This window comes from Tachypleus tridentatus, chromosome 9 (genome assembly GCF_004210375.1).
Source record: "Tachypleus tridentatus isolate NWPU-2018 chromosome 9, ASM421037v1, whole genome shotgun sequence".
NCBI lineage: Eukaryota > Metazoa > Arthropoda > Merostomata > Xiphosura > Limulidae > Tachypleus > Tachypleus tridentatus.
The window spans coordinates 150,527,155-150,540,818 of NC_134833.1; the positions used below are offsets into that span (position 1 = coordinate 150,527,155).

Here is a 13,664-nt window from a genome sequence, read left to right on the forward strand (position 1 = left end):
TTTTTTACCCTGATTGAAAGTTAATGTATTTATGAACATGTGCAACAAAGTTTAACATTATCTGTATTGATATTTTTATCTTTTGTTTCATAAATAATAAAGAGCTCGGCTCCTTAAAGACACCGATTGTATAGTGTACAAAGCATTGAGTATTCTATTTATTGTAATCATCTAATGTTCGTCCAGTAATGGCTGGTAACTCCTGTTTTTTAAAAATAACACCAAGTTTCTGTAAGCAAGCTAACTTCAAGGAGTAATGACAAAACCGTTTTGAAAATTATCTGAAAAAAAACACGATCTCGTCTATTGACTCGTCCAACGAATTACGTTCTTCTCTCTCTTCTAAAGAAGTGAATCAATTAATGGACAGATTTACTTGCCCTAACCTTCAAATCTTCACCGCTTCGCTTCTAGTAACTGGTCGTCATTCTGCTGTCTGACACGTTTCTCACGGTTATGTCCCCAAGACTTTCTAAACCTTCAAGTACGTTTCTCACCATTTTTACATTCTGAAATTAGTTATTAATCACATATCGAGGACGTATTTAGGCCTGTATTCAAGGTTGTTTGGCTTGTAGAATTAAGTTTGAGATTACATCCGTGTACAAGTCATGGTAAGGGAAGCTAAACCTAAAACAAGTTCACGCTGTGGACGAGTTTTCACGAGTTTTTTTTAGGATTGTTTGTACACTCACAGCTTGTTTACAAGGTACTTGTTCCTCTTCTCTTTTAACAATACGCATGCGTGGAAATCCCACACTTGGTGGCGATATCTGATTGTTTAAGGTGTTTGGTGTTAAGTACAAAGCCACACCATGGGCTTACCTGTGGTATGCCCACCAGGGGTGTTGTAAATCTGCAGTTTTCTGGCTGACTCACGAGGGGTCTGCAAATTCAAAATGTGTAAAAAAAAAAGGGGGCATTATAATGTGACGGTCAATCTCACTCTTCATAATTAGGTAAAGAAAAAGTCATATTATGAGCCTTAAAAGATAATTAAAATATATTTTATCACTTTTATTTTTCAGATTTCATGAGCAATTTGAGGAAAGTTTCATTATCCTGATAACATGACAACTCAAGTTCTTGTTTTATACTTTGTTTCATTAAAACGCAAATTAATTTTTTTGAGATTCACTGAAGGGAAAATTAATTTAATGTACACACCGTTAAAATAATTAATGCCATAAACTAAGTCTCTTGTTTCTTAACCTAAAGGTTTTTTTTTGTGTCAAGAATTTTTTAAAAACTCCCACTTCATTAAACTTAGCAAAAATCAGTAAACATCTTGAAACAATGAGATAAAGTCTGAGAAACCGCTTGTAAAGAAGCACTTCTAATATTTTATATATTGTTCAAAAATATTGTGTTGTGGGAATACACACTACGACTTGAAACTCGTGTTATAACTTTATGTATGTTTTTAGTTAAGAACAAAGTGACAAGATGGGCTTTGGATGCGCTGTCAATTACTGGTATCGAAATATGGTCTCTAGCAGTAGTACTAGGCGTATATCCCGCTGTGCTGCTGGGGAGGTTTAGCTTCAGTACCAGTTTTTCTAAATTTAAATAATAATTTTCCTCAATTTAGGCAACCTGAATTGTAAACTTAAGTATCTAGTTTTATTTTGTTTGTTTGTTTGTTTTGGAATTTCGCACAAAGCTACTCGAGGGCTATCTGTGCTAGCCGTCCCTAATTTAGCAGTGTAAAACTAAATGGAAGGCAGCTAGTCAACACCACCCACCGCCAACTCTGGGGCTACTCTTTTACGAACGAATAGTGGGATTGACCGTAACATTATAACACCCCCACGGCTGAAAGGGCGAGCATGTTTGGCGCGACGGGGATGCGAACCCGCGACCCTCAGACTACGAGTCGCACGCTTCAACACGCTTGGCCATGCCGAATCTAGTTTTATAAATTTGGGCAAACACAGTTCTAAATTTATGTAACCAGCATTGCAGCTTCAACTGTGACCTCGTAGTTTATCCTAACAAATTATTATATTTTGTTTCTGTCAAAACACCTTCGGCCCGGCATGGCCACGTCGGTTAAGGCGTTTGACTCCAAGGGTCGCAGGTTCGAATCCCCGTCGAACCAAACATGCTCATCCTTTCAGCAGTGGGTCAGTCCCACTCTTCTTTGGTAAAAGAGTAGCCCAAGAGTTGGCGGTGGGTGGTGATGACTAGCTGCCTTCCCTCTAGTGTTACACTGTTAAATGAGGGACGGCTAGTGCAGATAGCCCTTGAGTAGCTTTACGCGAAATTCAAAACTAACCAAGCACTAAATCTGTTCACTCAGGTATAAGTCCAAAGCATACATTTATATTCTTATGAGACTTAAGAGTAATAGCTTATAGATGTAAAACAACTTGGTTTTGAAACTTCTTTTGAACGTGGAATAAAATAAAAGTTCGATTTTTTAAATGCAATCAAAGCGCAAATAATTTTGGTTAAAAATAAAAAAGAATCCCTTGTAGTGACATCTGTGAAGTGTTAGGGAACTATATAATTTAATTTTAGTTAACGCATAACTCATCTGTTTCTGCAAGGTTAAAGAAACGTTAATTTTCCAAATAGAAAAACAGTAACACAGCAAGGAATCAAATGTCTCCTGTGAGCCTGGAATAATTCTGGAATCAGAACAGAATAGTCTTGATATTTCTATACCAACGACATTTATCCAGTTAACAATAAAATAAAAAAGAAATAGCTGTACTTCAAACTGACTTCTCATCTGACCAGTATACGAGTTAATTTAAAAGTATAATTATCTGCGACACTGAGATCGCTTCTTGAGATCAAATACTAAAAGTTTTGAACATCAAATAATTGGTGGCGTAGCTACTTTTTTTATCTCTTACTGTTAACATATACTCTTATTTGTTTCATCTCTTAAGATGGACAGAGAACGAGATTCGGATGATATGAAATAAAAGTGTATATATTGTGTGCTCTTTACAAGAATCTGAAAAAGGTAAATGTGGGAGTCACTTGATTTGTTTGGCCTGGCATGGCCAGTTGGGTTTAGGCGTTCGACTGGTAATCTGAGGGTCTCGGGTTCGAATTCCGGTCGCACCAAACATGCTCGCCTTTTCAGCCTTGGGGGCGTTATAATGTAACGGTCAATTCCATTGTTCTTTGGTAAAAAAAATTAGCCTAAAACTTAGCGGTGGGTAGTGATGACCAGCTGCCTTCCCTCTAGTCTTACACTGCTAAATTAGGGACGGCTGGCACAGATAGCCCTCGTGTAGCATTGAGCGAAATTCACAAAACAAACAAACAAACACTTGGTTCGATATTTTCCATAAAATGATTAATTTGATGAACTCCAATGATGTCATGAAGTGCGTAACAGAACATTGGACCAGAATAGAAGTGGCTGGTCTGTAGGGAAGCCTGTAATGTACGTAGAAGGAAACACAGTCCAGTTGAATCATAAGAGGGGAAAGAATCAGTAGGAACAGGCATCTTAGTATTCTGGTCTCTTCACAAACTCATCGTTAAGGCTGTAGACGTAAACGCCCCCCTGGAGAAAAGAGAAGTGGGATTAATAATATTTTAAATCTCGGGTCAAAGAAAGGGGAAAAGCAAAGGGCGAAAGTCGTGTTTTGGAATTCGGTGTCTGTATTTCTGTTTACTATTCACTCGCTAATAATAGGTGTAAATCACGTGGTTCATTTAGGAAAACGTACAAGCTCACGTGTCTCATCCGCCTCTAATTTTTCGGACTTCACACGTGGCCGAGATCCTCAGGTGCCAGAAGCGGGCATTAAACTGTAATTATGTTAAACGAGACAGTCTATCTATAAGGTTGAAAAACTAAATGAAATAATGGATAACCAGCCATCTCTACGATGATGAGAAGCCTTTGTTACCATGGTAACCCTACCTAGCCTTTCCTTGTAATGCCTCACTTCTTCTCATTGATTGGTGAGAACTAAACTGATCCAAGCCACGTGCATGAGCGTGTCCCTTAAATTTGAAGAAATCGATTTTACTGTGCGGTTTTAAAAAACCCTATGGTAACAACATGACAGCAGAGAGAGGGGGGTAGAGTGGTGGTGAGGGGGGAAGGGAGCTTCCGTTAGTTTGCTTCCAGACTTTTTTTTTTATGTTATTTCTCACCCTTGGGCGCATCCCAGTTGGAGGTTTTAAAATGATTTTTTTTTCTCTTTATTTTGAACTCCAGTCGGATATAATTGATATCGACTCTCAAGAAGAGAACTAGTGATGGTGCGAGACAGGATCAGCCGTCTTCTGTTGCCATGCCAACAAATATTAGGTTACAGTTCCAGATACAGGGTAAAGTAACTAACGTGATATAAGGTGATTGGGTATGTCTAATCGGAAGGCTTAACAACTGGGATTTTACACGGTACAATAACGTATAATATAAGATTGGCCCGAAAGTTCCATTTTACTATACCTTTCCGAAACAATGGGAATTGACTGGATTTTTAGTGGAGTTTATTGTTTTGCCTTTTTAAAAGGAATCATTCTGGTGGAAAATCTAGTGCATCTCACCAAACATTGCTGGACCGAAAACAAGTGTTATTCTTAAAAAACTCGTAAACAACTAAGATGTTTTCCGCGAATCAAAAGACTGTATTTGTCACACGCCCAGCCGCGTTTCGATTCCATACAGAGCTTCTCAGGATGATAAAGTGAAACAACAGATTATATAGATGTGATTAGGAGAGGTGGATAAAGAGAAAAGATTTTTTTTTCTGGTCCAGCGTGGCCAGGTGGGTTAAGGGTCGCAGGTTCGAATCCCCGTCGCACCAAACATGCTCGCCCTTTCAGCCGTGGGGCATTATAATGTGACGGTCAATCCCACTATTCGTTGGTAAAAGAGTAGCCCAAGAGTTGGCGGTGGGTGGTGATGACTAGCTGCCTTCCTACACTGCAAAATTAGGGACGGATAGCGCAGATAGCCCTCGAGTAACTTTGCGCGAAATTCAAAAACAAAAATAAAACAAACTTTATGGGAGTGGTAAAGAATTATCTAGTTAACATAAACTAGTGACATACAAACACACACACAATGTCTAGCAACGTTTCTTGACAAAGCTCATATCTAAACTACTCTCAAAATGCGGCTTCTTTATATTGTTGTGCTCTGGAGTTAGGAATTGAGATCCAATTTAAAAACTGTGCCATTCCACAAAATACCCCATACTTTAAACAGTAGGTGCGTTATAAAAGTGACAGTTAACCACTTTAACGTGGACGATAGTGTGCTTCTGATTGTTTGCTTTCATTTTTGGTTTGCTTTGCTATCTGTGATGTGCCCACCATGGATATCTAAACCTAAGCTGGAGTTAGAAGCCTACAAACTTACAGTTGGGTCACCGGGGAGGAGAGCTTAGTTTTGGTCAATAGTTTCAAATCAGGAACGGCTGATGATTACTCCTGTCTTCTGTAACGTTCCCTGGCAACCATTCGGAACTGGTCAACAATTGACGAATAAAGAATTTCTGTTGTTAGACCAAATTTTAAAACTGGGAAAGAAGAATATTTTAATATCAAATCAATCGCATCTTTAGGTTTCATTGATAAAAAAAAATGCAGTTATCTGTTGGTAAAAAATGGCCTAAGAGTTGTCAGTGGTTGGAGTTGGCACCTGTCTTCCTTCTAGCCTATAGCTTTATATTTAAGAACTGCTAGAACAGGTACATTTAGAACAGCTTCAATAAACGAACAAACTGATAAGTTACTAACAACTGAAAATAATGCAAATTTGTTTGTAGAAGTTATAAATTAATTGAGACAAGGGGTTAGCGTTACTAGTAAAATAATTATTCGAACTGTTATTGTTGTCTTTATTATACGTATTACTGTTGTTCTTACAAATGTTTGGCCAGAGAATTTTCAGACCGTCGTCAGGTGCTACATCAGACATCTTGTATGTGTCACAACCAAAAAGCTTTGCTGTCGAATTACCAGGATTTGAACCCCCGAACCTGTGATTCCGAGTGTAGAGATAAGCACAATATGGCTCCCAGTATTACGAAAATAGTTGGACAAAAGACACAAGAAATAAAAAAAAAATAATATATGCACTTGCAAAACACCTAATTGTTTTTGAATTTCGCTCAATGCTACACGAGGGCTATCTGTGCCAGCCGTCCCTAATTTTGTAGTGTAAGAAGGCGGCTAGTCATCACCACCCACCGCCAACTTTTGGGCTACTCTTTTACCAACGAAGAGTGGATTGACTGTCACATTATAACGCCCCCACGGTTGAAATGACGAGCATGTTTGGCGCGACGGGGATGCGAATCCGCGACCCTAAGATTACGAGTCGCAAGCCTTAACATGCTTGGCCATGCATAACCCATTATGCAAAACATCTAAAATAATAAGTGTCCACTTGATAGTCAAGTGGACAACGTTCCCGTATTTAGGATTACATGTTTGGGGGTTTGAATTTTGGTAAATACACTAAAAAGAATTTCTGGTTAGGATGCATACAAAATGTCCGAGAAAAATTGTAAAAATAAAAGCAATAGATATAATTAAGACGACAATAACAGTTCTAATAATTATACAATTACACAATACAACTACACAATAAAACTACACAATACAACTACACAATAAAACTACACAATAAAACTACACAATACAATTACACAATAAAACTACACAATAAAACTACACATACAACTACACAATAAAACTACACAATACAACTACACAATACAACTACACAATAAAACTACACAATAAAACTACACAATAAAACTACACAATACAATTACACAATAAAACTACACAATAAAACTACACAATAAAACTACACAATACAATTACACAATACAATTACACAATAAAACTACACAATACAACTACACAATACAATTACACAATACAATTACACAATAAAACTACACAATACAACTACACAATACAATTACACAATACAACTACACAATAGATTCACAATGCTACAAACGCTAAATGTGACGACAACGCTATCAACAATTAACAACAACATTGACAACGTTTTGGTTAAGTGTGACGACAACACTGACAACGTTTTGGTTAAGTGTGACAACAACATTGACAACGTTTTGGTTAAGTGAATAAGAACATTGACAATGATTATGGTTAAGTGTAAGAACAACGTTAACAACGGTTATAGTTAAGGGTAATAAGAATCCTGACAACGGTTATAGTTAAGTGAAATACAACATTTACAATAATTGTAGTTAAATGTAACAACAACGTTACATACTTTTTGTATGTTGCAGAAGACGTTAATCTTTAGGTGTTGTTTCGTCAACATTCTACACTTTATGGTCAAAAGTATGTGGACACCTGGCCATCACACCCATATGTGCTTGTTGAGCATCTCATTCCAAAACCATGAGCATTAATATGAAGTTGGTCCCCTTTTGCTGCTATAACAGACTCCACTCTTCCAGGAAGGTTTTTCACTAGAGTTTGGAACATGGCTGTGGAGATTCATTTCTCTTCAGTCACAAGAGCAATAATGAGGTCGGGCACAAAGGTGTTCGATGGGGTTGAGGTCAGAGCTCAGTGCAGGCCAGTCAAGTTCTTCTACACCAACCTCAGCAAACCATGTCTTCATGGACCTCGCTTTGTGCACGGGGCACTGTCACGCTGAAACACAAAAGGATCTTTCCCAAACCGTTGCTACAAAGTTGGAAGCAGATAATTCTCTAAAATGTTGTTGTGTGCTGTAGCATTAAGATTTCCCTGCACTGAAACTAATAAAACCTAGCCCAAACCATGAAAAAGAGCCCCAAACCATTTTTCTTTCTCCACAAACCTTTACAGTTGGCATTATGCATTCAGGCAGGTAGCGTTCTCCAGGCATCCGCCAAATCCAGATTCGTCCTTCAGACTTCCAAATAGTGAAGCGTGATTCATCACTCCAGAGAACGCGTTTCCACTGCTCCAAAGTCCAGTGGCAATGTGCTTTACACCACTCCAGCTGACGCTTGGCATTGCGCATGGTGATCTTAGGCTTGTGTGCGGCTACTCGACAACGGAAACCCATTTTATGAAGCTCACGACGAACAGTTATTGTGCTGACGTTACTTCCAGAGAAAATTTAGAATTCGGTAGTGAGTGTTGCAAGTATGGACAGACGATTTTCACGCGCTTCAGCACTCGGCAATCCCGTTCTGTGAGCTTGTATGGCCTACCGCTTCGTGGCTGAGCTGTTGTTGCTTCTAGATGTTTCCACTTCACAATAATACCACTTACATTGTTAACCGGGACAGCTCTAGTAGGGCAGAAATTTGACGAACTGACTTGTTGGAAAGGTAGCATCCTATGACAGTGCCACGTTGAAAGTCACTGAGCTCTTCAGTACGGCCCATTCTACTGTCAATGTTTGTCTGTGGATATTGCATGGCATATGCTTGATTTTTATGCACCTATTAGAAAGAGGTGTGGCTGAAATAGCTGAACCCACTAATCAGAAGACGTGTCCACGTGCTTGTAGTGTATTTCTTAATAGGCCTAGTTTACAGCTCCAAAGTCCAATCCCTACTTTATTCCCCATAATTAGATAAGAACAACATCAAAGTTAGCGGTAGCTGCTGTCTACTGCTAGACGCCATCTTGTTTATCACTTAAGTCAGGAAGACTTAAAGCTTCTAGTCCACGAAAAATTTTACGTGAAATAAACTAAAAAAATAATCTGTAAGTGCCATTACATATCTTCAGTAAAGTGAGACATTAGAACGGAAGTGCCACGTGTAGGTCACATATCTTCAGTAAAGTGAGACATTAGAACGGAAGTGCCACGTGTAGGTCGCATATCTTCAGTAAAGTGAGACATTAGAACGGAAGTGCCACGTGTAGGTCGCATATCTTCAGTAAAGTGAGACATTAGAACGGAAGTGCCACGTGTAGGTCGCATATCTTCAGTAAAGTGAGACATTAGAACGGAAGTGCCACGTGTAGGTCCCATATCTTCAGTAAAGTGAGACATTAGAACGGAAGTGCCACGTGTAGGTCACATATCTTCAGTAAAGTGAGACATTAGAACGGAAGTGCCACGTGTAGGTCACATATCTTCAGTAAAGTGAGACATTAGAACGGAAGTGCCACGTGTAGGTCACTATCTTCAGTAAAGTGAGACATTAGACGTCGACTTTGTATAAATCTTTAATCTGAAGGATCACAAGATTACAGGCAAACGAGTTTATTATTAAACAACCAGAGGTAACTTTTGTATACATCCACTGTTCGAGACCATAATTTCAAATAAACTTGTTTATTAGTATAATGTACCAACAGCTAAACTGTGTAAATCTCTTGTGTGACAGTTTATAATGAGTTTTAAACTACGCGTGCTCATAAGTAACATAATAATAGGTTTGAAAAGAGGTGCTGCAGAAAGAATGAAATACAAATAGTGACAAAACTGTAAGCTACATTTATAGCAGTGATATTAGTTTTACAGAAAATATTCATTCATTTACAGCATTGATATCAGTTTCACAGATAATATTCATTCATTTGTCAGCATTGATATCAGTTTCACAGATAATATTCATTCATTTGTCAGCATTGATATCAGTTTCACAGATAATATTCATTCATTTGTCAGCATTGATATCAGTTTCACAGATAATATTCATTCATTTGTCAGCATTGATATCAGTTTCACAGATAATATTCATTCATTTGTCAGCATTGATATCAGTTTCACAGATAATATTCATTCATTTGTCAGCATTGATATCAGTTTCACAGATAATATTCATTCATTTGTCAGCATTGATATCAGTTTCACAGATAATATTCATTCATTTGTCAGCATTGATATCAGTTTCACAGATAATATTCATTCATTTGTCAGCATTGATATCAGTTTCACAGATAATATTCATTCATTTGTCAGCATTGATATCAGTTTCACAGATAATATTCATTCATTTGTCAGCATTGATATCAGTTTCACAGATAATATTCATTCATTTGTCAGCATTGATATCAGTTTCACAGATAATACTCATTCATTTGTCAGCATTGATATCAGTTTCACAGATAATACTCATTCATTTGTCAGCATTGATATCAGTTTCACAGATAATATTCATTCATTTGTCAGCATTGATATCAGTTTCACAGATAATATTCATTCATTTGTCAGCATTGATATTAGTTTCACAGATAATATTCATTCATTTGTCAGCATTGATATTAGTTTCACAGATTATATTCATTCATTTGTCAGCATTGATATTAGTTTCACAGATTATATTCATTCATTTGTCAGCATTGATATTAGTTTCACAGATTATACTCATTCATTTGTCAGCATTGATATTAGTTTCACAGATAATATTCATTCATTTGTCAGCATTGATATTAGTTTCACAGATTATACTCATTCATTTGTCAGCATTGATATTAGTTTCACATATGATATTCATTCATTTGTCAGCATTGATATTAGTTTCACAGATAATATTCATTCATTTGTCAGCATTGATATTAGTTTCACAGATAATATTCATTCATTTGTCAGCATTGATATTAGTTTCACAGATAATATTCATTCATTTGTCAGCATTGATATTAGTTTCACAGATAATATTCATTCATTTGTCAGCATTGATATTAGTTTCAGAGATAATATTCATTCATTTGTCAGCATTGATATTAGTTTCACAGATAATATTCATTCATTTGTCAGCATTGATATTAGTTTCACAGATAATATTCATTCATTTGTCAGCATTGATATTAGTTTCACAGATAATATTCATTCATTTGTCAGCATTGATATTAGTTTCACAGATAATATTCATTCATTTGTCAGCATTGATATTAGTTTCACAGATAATATTCATTCATTTGTCAGCATTGATATTAGTTTCACAGATTATATTCATTCATTTGTCAGCATTGATATTAGTTTCACAGATTATATTCATTCATTTGTCAGCATTGATATTAGTTTCACAGATTATACTCATTCATTTGTCAGCATTGATATTAGTTTCACAGATAATATTCATTCATTTGTCAGCATTGATATTAGTTTCACAGATTATACTCATTCATTTGTCAGCATTGATATTAGTTTCACATATGATATTCATTCATTTGTCAGCATTGATATTAGTTTCACAGATAATATTCATTCATTTGTCAGCATTGATATTAGTTTCACAGATAATATTCATTCATTTGTCAGCATTGATATTAGTTTCAGAGATAATATTCATTCATTTGTCAGCATTGATATTAGTTTCACAGATAATATTCATTCATTTGTCAGCATTGATATTAGTTTCACAGATAATATTCATTCATTTGTCAGCATTGATATTAGTTTCACAGATAATATTCATTCATTTGTCAGCATTGATATTAGTTTCACAGATAATATTCATTCATTTGTCAGCATTGATATTAGTTTCACAGATAATATTCATTCATTTGTCAGCATTGATATTAGTTTCACAGATTATATTCATTCATTTGTCAGCATTGATATTAGTTTCACAGATTATATTCATTCATTTGTCAGCATTGATATTAGTTTCACAGATTATACTCATTCATTTGTCAGCATTGATATTAGTTTCACAGATAATATTCATTCATTTGTCAGCATTGATATTAGTTTCACAGATTATACTCATTCATTTGTCAGCATTGATATTAGTTTCACATATGATATTCATTCATTTGTCAGCATTGATATTAGTTTCACAGATAATATTCATTCATTTGTCAGCATTGATATTAGTTTCACAGATAATATTCATTCATTTGTCAGCCAGGCCTCGATTTTTTTGTTCAACTTGAAGTATGGTGGTGAATAAAACTGATTACATACCACAGCTTTTTGTCAGTAGTTACCAACAAGTCACGGCAAATAAGAAAGTGACACTCAATAGTAACAAACATTTAGCTTTAGGATTACAGCCCTATTATGTGTAAGAGACTTATATTTTATACAATCAACCATAGTATTTAAAACATAGAGTGGTAGGTTTCCTCTCTAAAACAGTATCAAAACTTCATATATTGTATCACCATGGAATCTAGATTAACAGTTTCTTGTCATCACCCGCATGCACTCGGTACAACCATCTGAAACATTGTTATTTACACTAATTGTTTTAGCTAATATCACGTGACACTAAACGCTCTTTAATTAGGATAATTTTACAGAATTAGGTAAATCTGTTCGTAAAGTCAGCAGCGAATTATCTTTAATAACAGTCCACCCATATGATTCCGTTGAAAACTTGAGTTAAAAACTGCTAATCTAGTTTGCTTGGCCTAACCAATACTTATGTATCTGCAGGTATTATTTTCTTTACTGCTCTAAAGCAGTCGTCTTTAATTCGGATGACAAAAATTAAAAAAAAAAAATCCACGTTTACTTTGAAGTGAAGCTGTAATAACAATATTAGATCAATAGCTCATGTGACACAGGCGTGGCCAAACATTTTGGTCATAAATGAACTGTTTTGTAGAAAAGCTTTGAACTTGCAGCTTATATTTAGACTACGTTTGACAAATAATTGTTGGATGTTAAGACCTATCGATATACCAACTTACAAAAAGTTACGTCTGCTTTTCTATAAAATAAAAGTTTCCGTCTGTGCAGAAAAGGTAATGTAAAAAAGGATAAAATCCAATCTAACTTGGAAATTCTATATCTCGTGCATTTCTTAATGAATTACATCCAAATTCTATGGGTGAGATAAAAGCACAGTATAGCACATTCTCTAAAAATATGAAACAGTTTGAATCACCACAATACAAGATACACGATGTGGAAAGTTGGTAAAATATCACTTCTTTGAAATACACACAATTTGTCCTGCAGGTCGATTTTGCCGCACGACACGTCACTGAAAACTTTGATATTCGAACAGTTGAGTTGCATAAATTTATCGTGTGACAATTTACACTGAGTTTTCAGCTACACGTTTCTGGTTATGATATACCTACAGTTCAGTTGTATAAAATTTCTATTTGACATTTGAGGCCTAGATTAAAACGAATAATTTGTAACTTCGTCCAGTTTTCCTGACTTAACTGTTCGTTAATACACCTGCGCCGTAGATTTTATATTATACAGCTCAGGCCTTTTGTGTTTATTTTTGCGAGGAGATATTGTTATTGTAGAAACTTTTACTTAACCGTAAACCAAACGATGCTAACAGAAAATACACAAAACTATTATTTTTAGATTTCAAAACTTGAACTAACCTGTTTACTAGATTGGGTGGTACTCTCGACGTGAGGAGTTTCCTTAGATAATTAGGTTTTAGGACCTTGAGGTAGAGAAACGTCGCCTATACCTTATTAATACGAGTGGATACGTCGAGGAAATGAGTGTCACTACGCTCATTATACAAGTTTCTGCTGTGCTTATTAGCATCAAAGGAAGGAATTTCCAGCCCCATCCGCACGAGATCATGGAACCCCCTTTTGGCAAAGTATTGTGGTCTAAAATGTCTACGGAAATTGATTTTACTCTTCCAATTTTCTTTGGATACAAGTTTAGAGATAATAAATGTTATATAGACGTGATGGGAGAAACTGACGAATCGACGTCTTTATAGCTTATTTGGTTGGTTTGATATGACAGACAGGGGTGATAGGTTTACAAAGAGGGGCTGGTATCAGTGAGGAGGGTTATCTAA

General features: G+C 36.0%; 1 long non-coding RNA gene across 1 annotated transcript; it reads right to left on the minus strand.

Annotated features, from left to right (window-relative positions):
- Positions 1–746: 746 nt before the first annotated feature.
- On the minus strand, positions 747–13,441 carry LOC143227272 (uncharacterized). The gene is made up of 3 exons (XR_013014976.1): positions 13,228–13,441; positions 5,345–5,504; positions 747–886 (listed from the first exon to the last, which is right to left on the minus strand). It is a non-coding gene; the product is annotated as an uncharacterized LOC143227272 (long non-coding RNA).
- Between the last annotated feature and the right edge of the window lie 223 nt (positions 13,442–13,664).